Raw genomic sequence first — 18,150 nt, forward strand, 5'->3', positions numbered from 1 at the left:
CAAGCCGCAAGAGCAACAACAAAAATGAATTCCATGCAGCCTAAGAATGATGGTAATAAATCTGCTCCTTGTTGAACGAAACAGTGACACATTTACTGGCTGACTTGTCAATATTTCATATGTCGTAGGAATTGCTTTTTTCATCTATTCATGAAAACAAGTGGTTGACGGTCTGAATTCAAGTTATGCTGGGGGTTTCTGTCCAATATTTCAGCGGTGATAAGTGAAAAATTGGGTTTTAACATCATAATTAAAGGTGAGTTGAAAAGTTTACAACATGAGACATTGCGGTGACGTGATACAGTTTGTAAATAAAAACAGATTACAATGGTGGCGTAGTGGCTATCCTTTTACAAAACTGACACCACTGTCCTTTATGTTTATATCAGAGCTGTCAAAGAATATACATCTCTATATAGCTCACGACAGCAAATAGTGTATTGAGTTCATGTTTCATCTTGAATGGCTTTGTCCTTTTAATTTATTCACTGCCAGTGCCAGGGTTTTTGTCATTGTCACTCGAATTCCAGGACCCACAGAATACTGAGTTTTAGGACCACATCAACAATCAATGCAGCGTAAGAAACCTTAAACACTCTTTTTTCAAATAAAAAAAGTTAATTCCTAAATTATATGTGTCTTGAGTTATATGAGCTTGAAATGAGGGTGGCTGTCCAAAATGCAATGCAATACATACATATTGGTTTATATAGCGCATTAACAACAGCTGAAGCTGAAACAAAGCACGAGCATCGAAAAAATAAATAAATCTGAAAAGGGAGCTACCTTCCAAGCACATACTGACAGTGAACTGATGTGACTCAAACAATACTGGACAGATTGAAATGCAGAGGATGGATTAAAATGGATGAGGTATTTTTTTTTGAAGAATTGAAGATATACATAATTGAAGATAAACATGGCCAAAGGCCATGGCCAGCACTTTATTATAAGAAAAATAATAATAATACTGCATATGTAGGGCGACCATGTAGCGAAGTGGCTAGCATACAGACTGCAGAAGAACTCGGTTCAACTCCAGCTCTGGCCTTCTTTTATAGAGTTTACATTTTCAGAATGAGAATCATATTTATTGCCAATTATGTATGTTAGCACAGTGGAAGAAATCATTGACACGGCCCTACCCACTCTCGAGGAATTGCACACTGCAAGAATCCAAACAAGGGCGTGGAAAATCCTACTGGACCCTCCGCACCCTGCCCATCACCTTTTCCAGCTATGATACTCAGGCAGGCGCTACCGATCCATGCACACCAAATCCAGCAGACATTTAACCAGCTTCTTCCCCCAAGCCATTAACTCTCTAAACAGGAACCCAAATAGAACTGTATCATGCCTCCATGTTTCTTCATGTATTGTTGATACTAGTGCAGCGTATTCTACCGGAGACAAATTCCTTGTGTGTTCTACATACTTTTTACATACATAAAGATGATTCTGATTCTGATGTAGAACACGCAAGGAATTTGTCTCTGATAGAACATGCTGCACTAGTATCCTCATAAGAAAAATGGAGGCTCTATACAGTTCTATTTGCGTTACTGTTTAGAGAGTTAATGGTGATGGGGGAAGAAGCTGCTTAAATGTCTGCTGGATTTGGTGCGCATGGATCGGTATTTTCGGCTTGTACTTGCGTGGCTTTTCTCCGGGTCCTTCAGTTTCCTCCTACATTCCAAAAACATGCATGGCAGGCTGATTGAACACTCAAAAATTGTCACTAGGTGTGAGTGTGATTGTGAATGATTGTTCATATCTGTGTGTCCTGCGACTGGCTGGCAAACGGTCCAGGGTGTCCTCTACCTACTGCCTGAAGACAGCTGGGACAGGCTCCCCCCCAAAAAACTAGTGTGGAGAAAGCGTTATGGAAAATGATTTATGTATTGAATTTATTGGTCTGTTTGTTAGTAGTGGATTTATGTGGCACAGGAGATGTGAGACAATCTCTTTTCATCAATAGATCAACATTTAGCTTGTAGTCGACGTGCACATTCCACCACGACGTCCCTGATCCACTGCTGAAAAGGACACTTTAATCCTCTCCTCTTTCATCTAGAACTGCTTCATGTCACAAAGAGGGTACAGCAAGTGCCGACGAATGAATGACTTTCTGTGTCTTTGTGTTGTCATATTATTTGTTGTTTAGTTGTTCTTGTTTTTTTTACTTCAAGATGGCGCCGCGAGAGTAGCTGCCTTTTCAGCAGAGTGAATGCTGGCGCGAATGGCTGCCGCTGCTCACCCGCACACAAAAAAAAATATGTGACTGTAAAGTGTCCTTGAGAGTTTTCAAAGGTGCTTTGAAAATTAAATGTATAATAATAATGTATTATTATTATTATTATTATTATTATTATTATCAACCAACGCATCCCAGGGCTTTTTCCTCCCCGCTAGTTAAAATGCAAATAACCTCCAGACGTTTTTTGTTTTTTAATAGTCTGTTTAATGGTGTGCAGCCACTGTAGTTTTGATTTAGGATGAGGGTCCATTAGCATGTGATTTTACCCACATTTGTAAGAGGCTTTTTTTCACTTCACGTCATGAAGCGCATCTAGAATTGAGTAAATCAAGTATCAAATAGACTGTAAAGGACTTCATTAACCATGATGGGGAAATTAAGGGGGAGGAACATAACGATGTAAGGTAAACGTACCATCAAATGTGTCTTGTGGCATGATGGTAAGATTGAGTAGTAGGATCTGCAATTCTTTGTGCCTCCTCTGTGGAATACGTCGGTGTAAGCGTTCAGTCGTAGAGGAATGGTCCATCAATGAAAAAGTTTCTTCATCCGTCATCTGTACTTCTTTGAAGGTGTCGGACTTTTCGCTTCTTATCCAAGAGGCTTCGTCAGCGAACTAAAATTTGCTGGTAGCCCTGGCCCTATATGTATATCCCTAGCAGAGGACTATTCCTTGAGGCTACACTGATTACCTGTATTGTCCTGACTGATTATGGGGTCTACGACTGGCCTGAATGCCCCAGTTGCTCTGGTATCACCTCATCGGCATAACTAAGCATATGTGGTAATGATCTAAGAAGTATATTGTAAGGACGATCCAAATTAAACCTCACACCACCATGGCGATTAAGTGAAGGGTTTTGCTGTTTTATGAAAATCGCTTCTTTTACTCCCCTTTCAAACCACCTATTTTCTTTCGCTAAGATTTTAACCTCATTGTCGTCAAATGACTGGTTGCTAGCTTTTAGGTGCATATGTACTGCCGATTGAGGCCCACTAGTATTATCCCTGCGATGTTGATAAAGTCTTTTTTTTGAGAATTTGTTTAGTCTCCCCAATGTATTGCTCTTTACAATCTTCATTTTTACAGTGTATTGAATAAACTACATTACTTAGTTTTTCATTTGACATCCTATCTTTCGGATGCACTAATTTATGTCTTAACGTGTTTATCGGTTTGAAATAAGTAGGAATTTTGTGTTGCCAAAGGACCCTTTGTAGTTTTTCCGAAAGCCCTGCAATGTAAGGTACTGCTACTCCTCTCCTTTTAGTATCTTCAGGATGTGGAATGCAAAGTATTTCAGCAAGCATCGGGTCCTGTTTGCTTCGAGGTCATTACCGCCACTTAACCTGACAAAGCACTTTGGTACACCTTATCTTTCCAATGGCTAAGTGTTTTGCATGTCTGTTAGACTTTTGTACCGGCATCCCATCAGCGAAATATTTTTTTACACCAACTTGAAACAGGACTCAATTGGAAACATGGTGAATTTCCTCGTGAAACATAAAAGAAGAGGATGTTGTTATAAAGCGCACTGTGTGAGGCCCTTTTACCTCTTGTATTGAGCTTTTGGGGTCAAAATCATGTTTCGACCTTGAAAAGGGTCTTCCGCTCCCCCGGGGCAGGAAAAGGCACCGGTGTGGATGACAAGGGGTCGTGTTCTTTTGGGCATTAGCACAGCCAAGGTCGTGTTTTTGCGTCAGTCGCGGCTGTTGCGTGTGCGCCTGTGTGGCCACGCATGTGTCTGAGCAGTGGGTGCAGTGTGCGCACATGTATGAGGTGACGTGTGCAATAAACATGAGTGTTTATATTTCAACTCTACTTTTACTCGCAACATTTTAGACCAGGTGTGTCAAAGTCATTTTTTGCCGCGGGCCGCATTGTAGTTATGGTTTCCTCTCCAGGGCCGTTATGAATTTAGGGAAGCTATTACAATATTTAATCGCCTCCACATATTACATATAGAGCACACAACAAATTAATGAATAACTAGTTTTCAAATCTGAAGTCAAGAATAATGACTGTTATTGTTGTTTACATCCAAAAATATGAAATTTGGTTATGATTTTAGCAAACATCATGGAATTAGTATGATTTGCTTTCGCGGGCCGAAAAAAAATGATGTGGCGGGCTGGATTAGGCCTGTGTTTTAGACCTACGTTCTAGAGGCAGTGTGGGTATGTGTGGGTGGTTTATTTACATATCTATTTATCAATTTATTATATTAATATATTTATTCATTCATTAAATTATTTATTTAGTCTTTCTATTTATTTAAAAATTAATCTATTAAATGTACTGTATCTATTTATTCATCTTTGTATTCATTTATGTATTCATTTATGTATTCATTTATTTATTTATTCATTTATGTATTTATTTATTTATTTATTTATTCATTTATTTATTCACATGTTCTTGTATGTATTTATTTATTTGGTAATCTATTAGTCTGTTAATCTATCTATTAATCTACATATTTATCTATTCATTCATTCTTGCATTCATTTAAGTATTCATTTATGGATTAATGTATGTGTTTATTGATTTATTTATTTTTTATTTACTTATTTATTGATTCATTCATGTATTTATTTGTGTATTTATTTATTTAATTATCTATTAATCTATCTATTCATTCATTCATGTATTAATATATTTATATGTATAAATGTATGTATGTATGTATTTATGTATGAGTGTATGTGTGGATGTGTGTATGCTTGTATGCGTGTATGTATGCATTTATGTATGTATTTATGTATGTATTTATGTACTGTATGTATTTACATGTTCGCAAGTTGTCGAGGGGGCAATGTGTGTTTTCCGCCTTCTCTTTTTGTCCATCACGCCAGTCATGTGACAACTGGTTCTCACAGGGGCACCAGAAAGCGAGTAACAAGAGGGCAGCGTGTTAGGGCCACGAGCCCGCTTTCATTGTGTGCTCTGGGAGCCTCGCAGCGACAATCACTCCTGGAAACGTCAGCGACCGAGTGGAGTCCAGCGCTAACCAGACCACAAGGGACAGAGGTAGCACTGTGCCAGCTTCGGTCTGGGAACCGACTCAAGCAGCGGCCGGGCTCTATTCGCTTCTCATTTATCTGTCTTTGCGCCCTTCGTCTGCTTCCACCTTCTCATGCCTATCGGGATTAATGGAAAGCATCCGATCGGAACACCAGTATTGACATAGTGCCTTGAATCAACTGATAAAGTGTCATTTTTCATTTTTTTGACAAGTGTAGACTTCCACCTCTCTGGCAACAGTTTGAGGAAGGCACGATTCCTCAGCGACTCGCAAACGTTAATCATTTAACTCATTCACTGCCAGACGTGTGCAAATATGTGTCCACTCCAGTGCCAGGGTTTTTGTCGTCACTTGATTTCCAGGACACACAAAATATTGAGTTTTAGGACTAAATAAACATTAAATGCAGCATAAGAAACCTTAGACTCTCTTCTTTCATCAGAAAAAAAGACTTCATTTATAAATTACATGGGTCGGGAGTTATATGAGCTTGAAATGAGTGAGGCTGTCCAAAATACAATGCAATACATACATATTGGGTCATATAGCACTTTAACAACATCTGAAACTGGAGCAAAGCGCGAACATGGAAAACAGGGGAATGCTGCCCCCTTGTGGAAAGGAAAAAACATTGCCAAAGGTCTGAACAGCGCTTTATCGGAAACCAAACAAGAAAAAAACAAAACCTGAACTAATTTGGGAATGGCGCTCTACATTATATTTTGAAATCTGTGAATGGCGGTGAATGAGTTAAGTTGTAAGTGAGTAAAGTTTTGTTGAATAATTAAAATCGCTTGAGATCTGCCTGAGGTGTGCTATTTTATGCCAGCCTCTTCTTTTCTGTCAGAAATAATCAAGCGTTTTCCCAGCCCAAATAGGTTCAAAGTCCGTACATCCTATTTTCGCTCACTTTCAGAAAAGGATGACACACAAAAAAAACAAACAAACAAACAAACATGTCATTTATGACTTTGACTTCATTTTACAAGCCGCACAAAAAATTTGGCTATCAACTACACTCCCTCTGCCAAAGCAATGACAGCAAGAGTTTCAGGCTTCCAATCTTTGCTAGTTTAAGATTGCACAGATATGTCCGGATAGGCTTTTAAATCCCTGAAGGCTTCACACTGATTTCTTGGCTGGGGGGAGCCTTGGCGGCTTGAGCTGGTGCTTATCACAAGGTCAGCGTCAACCATCAGCTAAATTAAACTAAATAAATAGCAACGGACGGGGGTTTGGTGTGTACCCTGGTAGGACTACTATGGAAATAGCCGCCACCAACAACTATGAGAAAAACCGCAAGACACACATACAAAGGTTTCCTTGATTTCCAGATAGGTCCACGATTCCCAAGGGTGTTGACCAGTCCTGATGAGGACAGTGTCTGGATGTAGTAGGGGTGGCAGTCCGAGGATGTGGGGGAAGGTAGGAACATTGCATCCTCAACACGTCTTCTGCGGGTGACCCAGTAGCATATATCGAGGCCTCGTCTGGAAAACCAGGCCCGTCCGCCGCATTCAGACGAAAGCTAAAAGGTTAATTGGCTTTGGGCGCCTACGCACCTTCCTTGGCGTAATTTACTGTGATTAATGCATGAAGGTTAGGGGCGGATTCATTTGCCCGTTCCCCGACAGAACGCAATTAACCACATCTGCGTGGAACTGCAAGGAACTGCCACTGCCGTGGAAGCCCACCATCAACTGCCTTGTTGCGGCATTAGACGCACTGAAATGTTACGGAACAGTTCCTGGCCAGCACTATTCTGTAATTTTTTATAGGCAAGACGTCATGGTCAACCAAAGGCTCTTTGTTTTATAAAAAAAAAAATGTAAAACGTACAGTACAACCCGTAAAATTGAATGTATAAGGTGTATTATTTTGAAATTAACCAACGGTTCCAGAAACTCCCTCTTGGATGGGCGGAGTGACAGCAGTGATTTGTTATGACAACTAATTACGAAAGCCTGTTAATTTCTCCAATGAGACCTTGACTCCTGACAGCGCCATTGTACACGTTTTCCGAGTTCTGAACTGTTGCTTAGTCAAAATTCTTTGCTTTGGGACAGGAGCGAAAATTTGAGCTCCAGCTTTTGCAGAATGCTGCCAAACTCTTTCAATTGGGAATTCTAATTTGAGGTAAACTTTATTCCGACCTCAGTTACAGAGGTTGTTTTCGGGTGCTTAACACAATGTTTCAAATCTTCTGTTGGCCATTGGGAAATTACATTTAAGTAAAGAAGCGCTACATCAATTCCATTAACCTACCTGACATTTGGTGGACATAGATGAACAAAGTCTCAAGGATTATACATCAATCACTCCGTTTTTTGATCAGCTTATCCTCACTAGGGTAACAGAGGGTCCACATCAGCCTATCCCAGGTAACTTCGGGCAGGATACACCCAGAGCAAACATCCGTGCTCACACTCACGGTTAGGGATAATTTAAGGTGTTCCTTTAACCTGCCATACCTGTTCTTGGAATGTGGGAGTAAAAGAGACTGCCCGAAGAAAGCCCATGACAGGAAGGAGAACATGGAAACGCAATACAGTAAAGCTACAACTGCTGCACTATGAAGCTGACGTGCGAACCAGTCGACCAGGTTCAGAAAGGTGGTCTAAAGTGATTGAGCCAATCATTTTAGATCATTTTCAATAGTTTTAATTTGACTAACGGCGACAAACAAGATGCTTTGCCGCCTTATCAGAGTCACTCCAGTACTTCTACAGCAGGGGTGCTCATTACGTCGATCGCGATCTACTGGTCGATCACGGAGGTAGTACTGGTTGATCGCAGCGTGACAGTAAAAAAACATTTGTCAGCCTATCAAACGTCCCGTCACTTGATTGACATACAGGGCAACCATTCAGATGACAACTGAATTTTTACCTTTAGGTCGCCGTGCATGCGTAAACAACGGCGCTAAACGCAGCAAAATTTACAAGCTAGTCCGCGAATTACCTCAGATTTTAAGCCGTTGCTAAAACATATGGTGACCAAGTAAGGGGGCAAAACATATTACTTTCATACGGAATGGGAAAATGTGGAGCGCCATTTTCGGACTGTTCATGGAAAATACGACATTGACTTCACGCCGAAAAGCCAGCTGAGAAAGAGAACGGTGGACGAACTTAGATCCCAGTTGTCCGGACAGCAGTCACTTTTCACTCAACATACTTCAAAAGCGAAAGTCGCCACCGAAGCACGTTGCGGGTGAGTCACGCCATCGTTAAAAACAATAAGTCCTTCCAAGACGGAGAGATGGTAAAAGAAGCATTCGTTGAAGCAACTGACTCCTTGTTCAAAGACTTGGAAATGTGGAAAGACATCGGAAATTGTGAGTGTTCTCACTGCTGAAGTCCAGGGCTCATGGACAGTTCTGGAACTTACTCACACAGGAAAAGTACCCCAACTTGAGGACATGTGCTACCTCCTTGACTGCATTATTCGGCTCCACTGATTTATGTGACTCAGCCTTTTCCTACATGAAGATCATTAAGTCCAAATACCGTTCCACCATGAATGATGAACATTTGGAAATGTGCTTCAGGCTGGCTGTCAGCAGCTACTGTCCGGACTATGCATCCCTGGCTGATTCAATTCAGTGCAAGTCATCAAAGTAAACTCAGGCAATTACAAAAAAAAATGTTAATAGTTATTTATTATTTATTTATATGTAGTTATTATGTGTGTTGTGCAATATTGGCTTATTCAGTTATGCAAGGTACATCAACATACATTGTACATACAAAGAATCCTTAAAACATTTGAAAATAATTATGTTTTGCATTTTTGTCGTGAGTAGATCATTTTGACTTGGTAGTTTTTGTAAGTAGCTCGTATCCTGAAAAAGTGTGAGCACCCCTGTTCTACAGCATAATGAGAATTTCACAATAATTTTGAGGATCCTTAAAAAGTGAAAAAGAAAAATCAGCACCAGCTCGACCATAAGACACAAAATTGGTTAGGCATGTCTTTCACAACAGGATCCGTGAAAAATTGTCTAGAACGTCCGTCATTTTGTTTGAGAGTACAGACGCTCCCCAATTTACAGACATTCAAGTTACGAAAAACGGTACATACAATCATTTTTGCAGGTCCTCTATGTTGGAAATTTTTCGGAGAGAGATGCTGTAAATTAGTGATAGAGATTAGACAGAATAAGAAATTGTCCTATTTAAAAGTTTCATGCTGTTATATTCTTCATCAACATGTGTGACTCAAATGTACAATTGAAGCACAGAAAACCTGGCGTCAATCAGGTCAACCGACATGCAAAGTTAAATTGTCAGCGTCATCTAGGAGATCTGGCCTTGCACAGAATTTAGGACTTGGGATATTCCTTTGTCACCGAAGTTATTTACGACTTGAACATCCTGCACAGGAAGAGCTCATTAGCCAGGTGACAAATTTATCATCTCATGGAAAAGACAATGTTTATTGCTTACAGCTGTTGGGGCTCAGAACGTTCCAGGGGTGTGGTATTCTAATCAAGAAGACTATGTTTTACTAATGTATCACTTAAATTTGCATATACTGTCTATAAATAGCTTGGCAGGGAGCTGCAAAATCCAGACGTCTGTCATGAATGGCTGCGTCTCCTGCCGGCAGTAAAAGACCAACTTTCTGGGTTCGAGTCTTGTCCAGTGTCCGATCGAACATCTCTGACAGTTAGATTGTATGTACAGACACATTGGGCGTTTCAAGGACTGGATATTTATGCGACGGACACCAAGGCTGACCAATCAGCGCTCAAGTGTTGCCAACGAGTTCAGGCCCCGATCCCTGAGCTCGTCGTACTAAGTAGGTGTGAATTGATTTTCCGACTGTTAGAGTGTCTGCGTTTTATACTTCACTTTTAAGTGTTTGACTTAAACATACATTCTATACAAAATCTAGCACTGAAGCAAATTACGACCAAATTCACCTTACGAACAACCGCTCGGAACGTATCTCGTTCGTAAGGTGGAGAGCGTCTGTAGTCACTTTTGGGCAAACTATGGCACTTATATTTTGATGATAAAAAAAGGATGTGAAAGGGCCCTTTTTCATCTTTTACTTCAACAATCATTTCACTGCACTGTAGCGGAGATAATAATGATCTACAGCAGAAAGCTTCCACCTGGAAGCAGTGACTGTTTTGTCCAGAGAATCCAAAGCAACCCCTTGACAAATTCCCTTTTTCCCATTGCGTTTTCCTGCCTCGGCCCAACTGGCATTTTTCCCAGTGTCGATTATTTCCATGTCTCTTTTATGCCTTACTGCCAGGACACTTTTCTTTCCAGTTGTATGAAATGTGAGCCTCCTACTGTAGGTAGCTAAGCTCTACTGTCTCAGAGTGTTGTCTTTGTTAAGCAAACGCGTCGACTCCTCAAATGCCCTTTTTTAAAGGGGATTATTTTCTTTGGACCTCACATACTATATTACAAACACATTATGGCACCTAAGCTTCACCTCTCAAGGGATTTGCCATTTAATAGAGTCTTGTTGTGTTTAGGACATGATGGCCACATTCCCTCGACAGTGAACAGCCATCGCTAATCTCTGCGAGCGAATGTGTGTCCGCATTAATTTTGCTGTGTATTCTGTGTCGTCGACGTGCGGCTGCATACATTGGGCATATTTTGTCAAGACAGCTGCAGTGACCTTGTGGCTGCGTGTGTGAATGGGTGCACGTGTGGGTAAATAGCATGTTCTGGGTGCCTGTTTCGAGTCTTTCGCTGCAGTTTGATGATAGCTCCGTATACATTTTAATCATGGATTACTTGTGTGCTGGCTCAGGTGGTAGCGTTCTGTCAGCTCAGTTTGTATTAACTCGTTCACTGCCAGACATGTGCCAAATTGTGTCCACTCCTGTGCCAGGGTTTTTGTCATTGTCACTTGATTTCCAGTACGCACAAAATATTGAGTTTTAGGACTACATAAATATTCAATCCAGCGTAAGAAACCTTAGACCACTGGTGTCAAAGTCACGGCCCCGGGGCAAAATTTGGCCCGCCACATCATTTTATTCGCGAATGCAAATCAACTTTTGGATATTCCATGATGCTTGCTAAAGTCTGTACCAAAACTAAACAGTCATTATTATTGACTTCTGATTCAAAAAGCATTTATTGATACATGTGTTGGTCGCTATAGATGTAATATGTGGAGGGCATGAAACATTGTATTCGCTTCGGAAAGTCATTCCAATGGGGCAAAAAAATTAGTTTGACAACTCTGCCTCTAGACTCTAATTTCATCAGGAAAAAAAAGTTAATTCCTAAATTATATGGATCTGGAGTTATATGAGCTTGAAATGAGGGTGGCGGTCCAAAATACAATGCAATACATACATATTGGTTTAAAGCACTTTAACAACAGCTGAAGCTGGAACAAAGCACTAACATGGGGAAAAAAAAAAAAATGCTGCCCCCTTGTGGAAGGGGAAAACATTGCTAGAGGGCACGGCCAGCGCTTTTTCGGCACCCAGGCAAGAAAAACCAAAACCCGGACAAATTAGGGAATGGCGCTCTACGTCATATTTTCAATTCCCGAATAAATTCGGGAATGTCAGTGAATGAGTTAAATTTATTGTAAATTCATTAAAAAAATCATGAACCAATAAGGGGTCCTGGATTGACGATGGTCCCATTTGTATGTAACCCAAAACCATCCCCAAGTCGCTACCTTAACCTACCACCGTCATGACATAATTACAGTCAATCTTTGCACGACCTTAGCATCATAAACAGACGACCCTTGTACATCTCTACGAGACACCATCCATTTTTATTGTGCGAGATGGCGCATCCTTGGATCCGCCACTTTAATGATGTGATGGGGCATGGCCAAGCATCCGCAAAATGTAAATATTTGAAGTACAGCTCCTAAAGGCAAATCCATTCCCTTCCAATCTAAAAGATCAATATCTCGGCACAAGGATACCTCTGACATTCTCACCTGGCCTTATCCTGCACTCCGACCTTTGATCCTCTATTAACCGACTTGACCTTCCTGCCACAGGCGTGGAGTGAATGAAAGGTGCAAGAAGGTGAAGGGATACCGCTGACTTAGAGAGTCTGGTAGTAGAAAATTGCAGTCCATAAAACAGAGCCTGCTGTTCATAGGGATGTTCAAAAGTGGCGGAAAGGAAGTTGTGATATCAGATTTCATTATTTGATAAGGAAATGTCTGGATTCTCCAGAGGAATGTATCCATTTTGTTTGAGAGGTAAAAGGTGGAAAATGAACATTTGGCATCTTTGCAATCATGACGTGCCTGTTGTCTGAGTTTTTTTTATATAGACATCTGAAAGTGCTGCATTCAGAAGAAAAAAAAAACGTCTGAACACAGACCAAATTATTCACAGTGATCATTTGACCCGCGACCTGGAAGAACTTAATCTAGAATAGTTTGTTACGAACGCTTTATCTTAAGAACATTTCGCCTTACGAACATTAAATTCGCAAGGATTTAGTCTTGGCTAACAAACTAGTTTTCAGCAGACGAACCAAACCACACAGCGCCAGAGTGGCTGGCGGATTAGTTTTTGGCTGATGAACACCAAAACACAGGGTCGAACAGCGCCACGGTGGCTGGCGTACTAGTTTTCGTCACCCTCTTTCTTTGAGTGTGAATGTGGTTTGTTATCGAGTGGAGGACTTTTGCTATTATGGGACCGAAAAATGACCCCACCACAGGCTAGTGTTAAGCCAAAGAGGACACAAAAGAAAATTACGGTCGAGCAGAAGAAGATCATCAAAAAACACAAACGAGTTGTGCGTTTGCGTTACTTAGCGTCCCAGTACCAGTAGGCTAAGTCAACCAGTGCTACGTGTGGCTAACGTTGATTCTTCTCAGGCAATAGAAGAGGTTGAAAAACTTCTGTTGGTTTGGATTAACAAAAAAAACAGCTAGCAGGGGACAGTGTGAGTGAGGGTATTGTCGCCGTGAAAGCACGGCAACTTCACTCTGATATTATCAAGAGGCAACTACATCAACGACCATCACAAAGGTACAGTTTATTTCTTTAATTACAATACAATAGCACATTTATTGTACATAAAATAAGGTATCATTTTACCTAGAAATGTGTTTATCTGATTCACAGTTTTGCTCGTGTGGCTTTTCTTAAAAAGAATGCATGCTGCATTCATTGAATCTGGATATTTTTTGCCTATATGTGCCTGATCAGTCCAAGCTGTGTTTTTGTTGGGGGTTGGAGCTGGGTTGCAAAAGGGGATAAGCACTGTGTCACGGTCAGGTTCATTTCTGGTTCTATGGTTATCTAAAACAGAACAACTTAGCTTAGGTGTCACCAGTTTTGTTCAGTTGATAATTTAGCCCATAATTTTCTGGTAATATCTGCACTTCCATTGCCTGACTAAACCTGTTATTCAAGAGCTCTAATTCATCATTCGAGATTACGTCGCTATGCATTGCACATTAAAACGTGTATATTCATTGAAGATAATGAGTCTCAAATCAGTTGAGGAATTTGCGGTTTTATGCAAGACTCGATCTTTAGCCAAGTAAACATCTCCTTGAGGAGCTCGATTCTGCTGTATTCATATGCTAATTGCCATATTATTATGTTAACGTATCATAACGGTGCCGCTTCGAAGCGGAGGATTTTCACACTAAACAATGGTGCCATGGTGCCAACGCCATTTCATTTGTTTTAAATCAAATCAAAATTAATCTGGAATAAAATCAAGGGCTCAAGAAAAAATGAAAAATGACACCCAAAAGGCACACTGTCAAAACAACTCGCACATTATTGAATCCGATTTACATTCACTCATATTCCACACTAATTTCGGAATGCAAAGTCAATCATCCCTAAAAAAAAAGTTAACTAATTCACTGCCAAATTTATTAAGAATTGAAAATAATACATGGAGCGCCGTTCCCAAATTTGTTTGGGTTTTGTTGTTTGCTGACAAAGCGATGGTCAGCCCTCTGGCAATGGTTTTGTCCCTTTCACGAGAAGGCAGCATTTCCCTTGTTTTCATGTTCGCGCTTCGTTACAGCTTCAGCTGTTGTTCAAGCGCAATATATGGTCTTGTATTTTCAACAGCCACCCCCATTTCAAGCTCATATAACTCCAGACTCCATATTACTTAAGAATGTTCTCTTTTTTTCTGATGAAAGAAGAGAATGTTAGCTTTTTTACACTGCATTGTATGTCTATGTTGTCCTAAAACTCAATATTCTGTGGGTCCTGCAATTTGAGTGAAAATGACAAAAACACTGGCACTGGAGTGGACAGGTTTTTGCACATCATCTGGCAGTGAATGTGTTAATACACAAGTTCAAGATAAAAACATGTTTAACTGGTTAATTCAACAGTTGCGACTGCAAAAACTAGAAAAACATGAATTTCCATTGTTTTGTGCAGTGTATTTTAATTGAAACAAATTATATTGAAATTCATAAAAATAAAATAAAAACACTTCCATTGATAAAAATCGGATAAAAAATATCCAGTACAAAAAAAATCTGAAAAAAATATCCATTTTTTGGTTTTTAATGGATTGGATTAGGCTTTATTAGTCTGTACATTTCACAGCAGCAAAGTTAGGAAAGGAAGTTGAAAGGAATGAAAGAAGTAGAAAAACAAAATACATGAGCTACTGGAAAGGCAGACACTCTCGTGGCGCCATCTTGAAGTCAAAAGAACCAAAAAAAATGGACGCTAGAAACCAACGTTGTTTTTCTTTCAGTGTGGCCAGTCGGCATGGAGAGCATGTTGTTGCTTAATTTCAAAAGAAAACATCACTCCGGCTTGTACAAAGCAGTCGCATGGCCCGCATCGTTTACATCTGTGACGATACGGACATTATCCAGTCTAATCTACCCGTAAATTAATTAGTATCCCAATTAACCGCTACTCCTCCTTTGCATCCCCCTCAGGAGTCGGCCACGTTGGCATATTATTCAATGATCCGCTTCCTGATATGGTTTCCAAAATGGTGGCAGGGATTGCTGTACTGAGTTGTTGCTATGGGAAAAATATATTATTATATTATTATTTGACTTTGACTGTTTTCTTACATCTGCAGCTGTTGCGCAAGCACTCTAGATATCAACATGTATTGTATATACAGTCAAAGCTGAGTTTTCAAACGTCTCGGTTCTCAACCAACTTGGTTTTTGACTAAAAATGTTTTTTTAAAGCCTGGGTTTGCAACCGAAAATGGGTTCTTGACCCAACTAAGCGCACCTGAATGGACCATTTGACTCCCCCCTGCTTACTTATATGTCACTTCCTCGTCACTTAAATGTCACTTCCTCGTCAAACAAGAGTCCATACACTGTATGGATTCTTGTACGGTGATTCGTATGGCGCGTGTGAATGCCGCTACTCACCCACAGAAAAACTGATCCTGTGACTGTAAAGTGACCTTGAGAGTTTTGAAAGGCACTTAGAAATCAAATGGATTATATATATATTATATATATATATATATATATATATATATATATATATATATATATATATATATATATATACAGTATAGTCTCGTTATATCGATATTCAAGGGAGTCTGAAAAATATCGATATAACCGGGACTATCGATATATCCGACCCTGTTTGCATGTAATTTTCTCCGTGCGTGCATAGAAATAGTATCGATATAACCGGGACTATCGATATATCCGATATCGATATAACGAGACTTTACTGTATATATATATATATATATATATATATATATATATATATATATATATATATATATATATATATATATATATATATATATATATATATATATATGTGTGTGTGTGTGTGTGTGTGTGTGTAATTTATTCATTACTTTTTTCAAACATTATGTAGTTATGTAGGTTTTATTGTTGGGAGTCATTTTGATTATTTTTCATGCTTTTTTTGTGTATTGTTTTTATTTTGGCAGTTTTAAATTTTGTGAAGCACTCTGTGGTTTTATTTGTGAAAAATGCTATAGAAATAAATCTTGCTCACTCACTATGGAACAAAAAGTTCACAATCAAAGCATAACCTTGACGAGGAAAAAAAGGCCATCCAATATTCATTTCCGAAGTCTGCCGAAGGTATGAATGTATTATTATGGGGTCTTCCACAATCAAGGTTGGCGTACATTTCAAACAAGTAGAAACAATTTCTTTTCCTGCTCCCATCCCGATAAATAACATTGAATGCAATTTTGACTTTATTGGATGTGGTTCTCAATGAAAGCTGCAGCGGAGGTTGGGGGGGGGCGGTTCTATTGTTTAAACATTAAACATGACATTGGTAAGTTTATGAAAGCAGCCCTTTTAATTGACGCAAACATGACCATAATCAATTTGTGGACTGAATAGAAATTTCTTCTTTTTGTTGGAGCATATGCCAGCTGAATATCCTTCAGATTTAAAAAGAATCCAATTAGGGTTTTTTTCAATCTTTTGACAAGGGCAACAATGAATGGAATGTTCGGCATTTTCTTGGATCGGCCTTTGTGTGCCATTTTATAACTTTTTTTAAGGTCATGGTTCAGTTTCCTTTGACGTTTCACGGCGGGTCATGAATTTGTTGTGCAGGATATTCTGATGGATATTAACTCATTCACTGCCATTAACAAATTTATTCGGGAATTGAAAATTTGACATTGAGCGCCATTCCCCAAATTTGTTCGGGTTTTTTTCATGCTTGGGTGCTGATAACGCGCTGGCCATGGCCTCTGGCAATATTTTTTCCCCACAAGGGGGCAGCATTTCCCCTTTTTTCCATGTTAGCGTGTTGTTGCAGCTTCAGCTGCTGTTAAAGCGATATATAAACCGATATGTATCAGAATCAGAATCAGAAAACCTTCATTCATCCCACAATGGGGAAATTTGCAACATGTATGGATGCATGTATGGATTGCATTGAATTTTCGACAGCCGCCCTCATTTCAAGCTAATATAACTCCAGACAACTCTTTTTTATTACAAAGAAGAGTGTCTAAGGTTTCTTACGCTGCATTGATTGTTTATGTAGTCCTAAAACTCAATATTCTGTGGGTCCTGGAATTTGAGTGAAAATGACAAAAACCCTGGCACTGGAGTGGACACATTTTTGCACATGGTCTGACTTGAATTATTTTTTTTAATGTAAAAGAGAGTATGACTGCTTTTTTTTCATTATTTATGTATGTGCCCTGTGACAGGAAGTTGACAACTATCGGATGTACCATGTTTTGTTTTTCCTTGCTCCTAAACTACCGGGACATGCTCACCCACAAATTTAATGACGATATGCCCTCTCAAAAAATGCAAAGAGGGATGTAAATTCACGACTTTGAGACAAGGCTTAAGTTTATTTGTGATTTTTCCGCCTGAGATGAATCATTTGCACATTGTCACTTTCCCCTCATGATCATTTGTTTGAACGTCCCGTCTGGACTTGACGTGGTGCTTATTTAAATTTCCCCTTTTGTGATTTGTAGCCTTTGGATTGCTGCGCTGCAGACATTTGACGATCTATGTCATCATATTAAAAACAGATGCGCATCGGAGCTTGCCATAATAGCCTAAAGACACCGCTGGGCATTCGCAATCTGTCTTGTCAGCACAGAAGAAGGACAATCGTAGAAAAAAAAAAACACATATACTGTATATTTATTTTCATTTGTTCATCTTGGCAGAAAATATCAAGTGTGTATTCAAATACAGTTCTACGTAGGATAAATATGAACTGTAGCTTGTCAGTGTCAAGCCACCTAAAATAGCAGCCTTAAATTTGATATAACAACCATTGCAGTTTTGACAGGAAGAAAACGGAATAATAATAATAATAATAATAATAATAATAATAATAATAATAATAATACAATTCATTTATAAGCACCTTTCAAAACTCTCAAGGTCACTTTACAGTCA

General features: G+C 39.5%; 1 protein-coding gene across 4 annotated transcripts in view; it reads right to left on the reverse strand.

Moving 5' to 3' along the window:
* ephb2b (eph receptor B2b) overlaps positions 1 to 18,150 on the reverse strand; it is a 138,180-nt gene that overhangs the window by 96,444 nt on the left and 23,586 nt on the right. The gene's annotated exons all lie outside the window — the stretch shown is intronic.

This window comes from Hippocampus bargibanti, linkage group LG12 (genome assembly GCF_051943395.1).
Source record: "Hippocampus bargibanti isolate YZ-2025 linkage group LG12, ASM5194339v1, whole genome shotgun sequence".
Classification (NCBI taxonomy): domain Eukaryota; kingdom Metazoa; phylum Chordata; class Actinopteri; order Syngnathiformes; family Syngnathidae; genus Hippocampus; species Hippocampus bargibanti.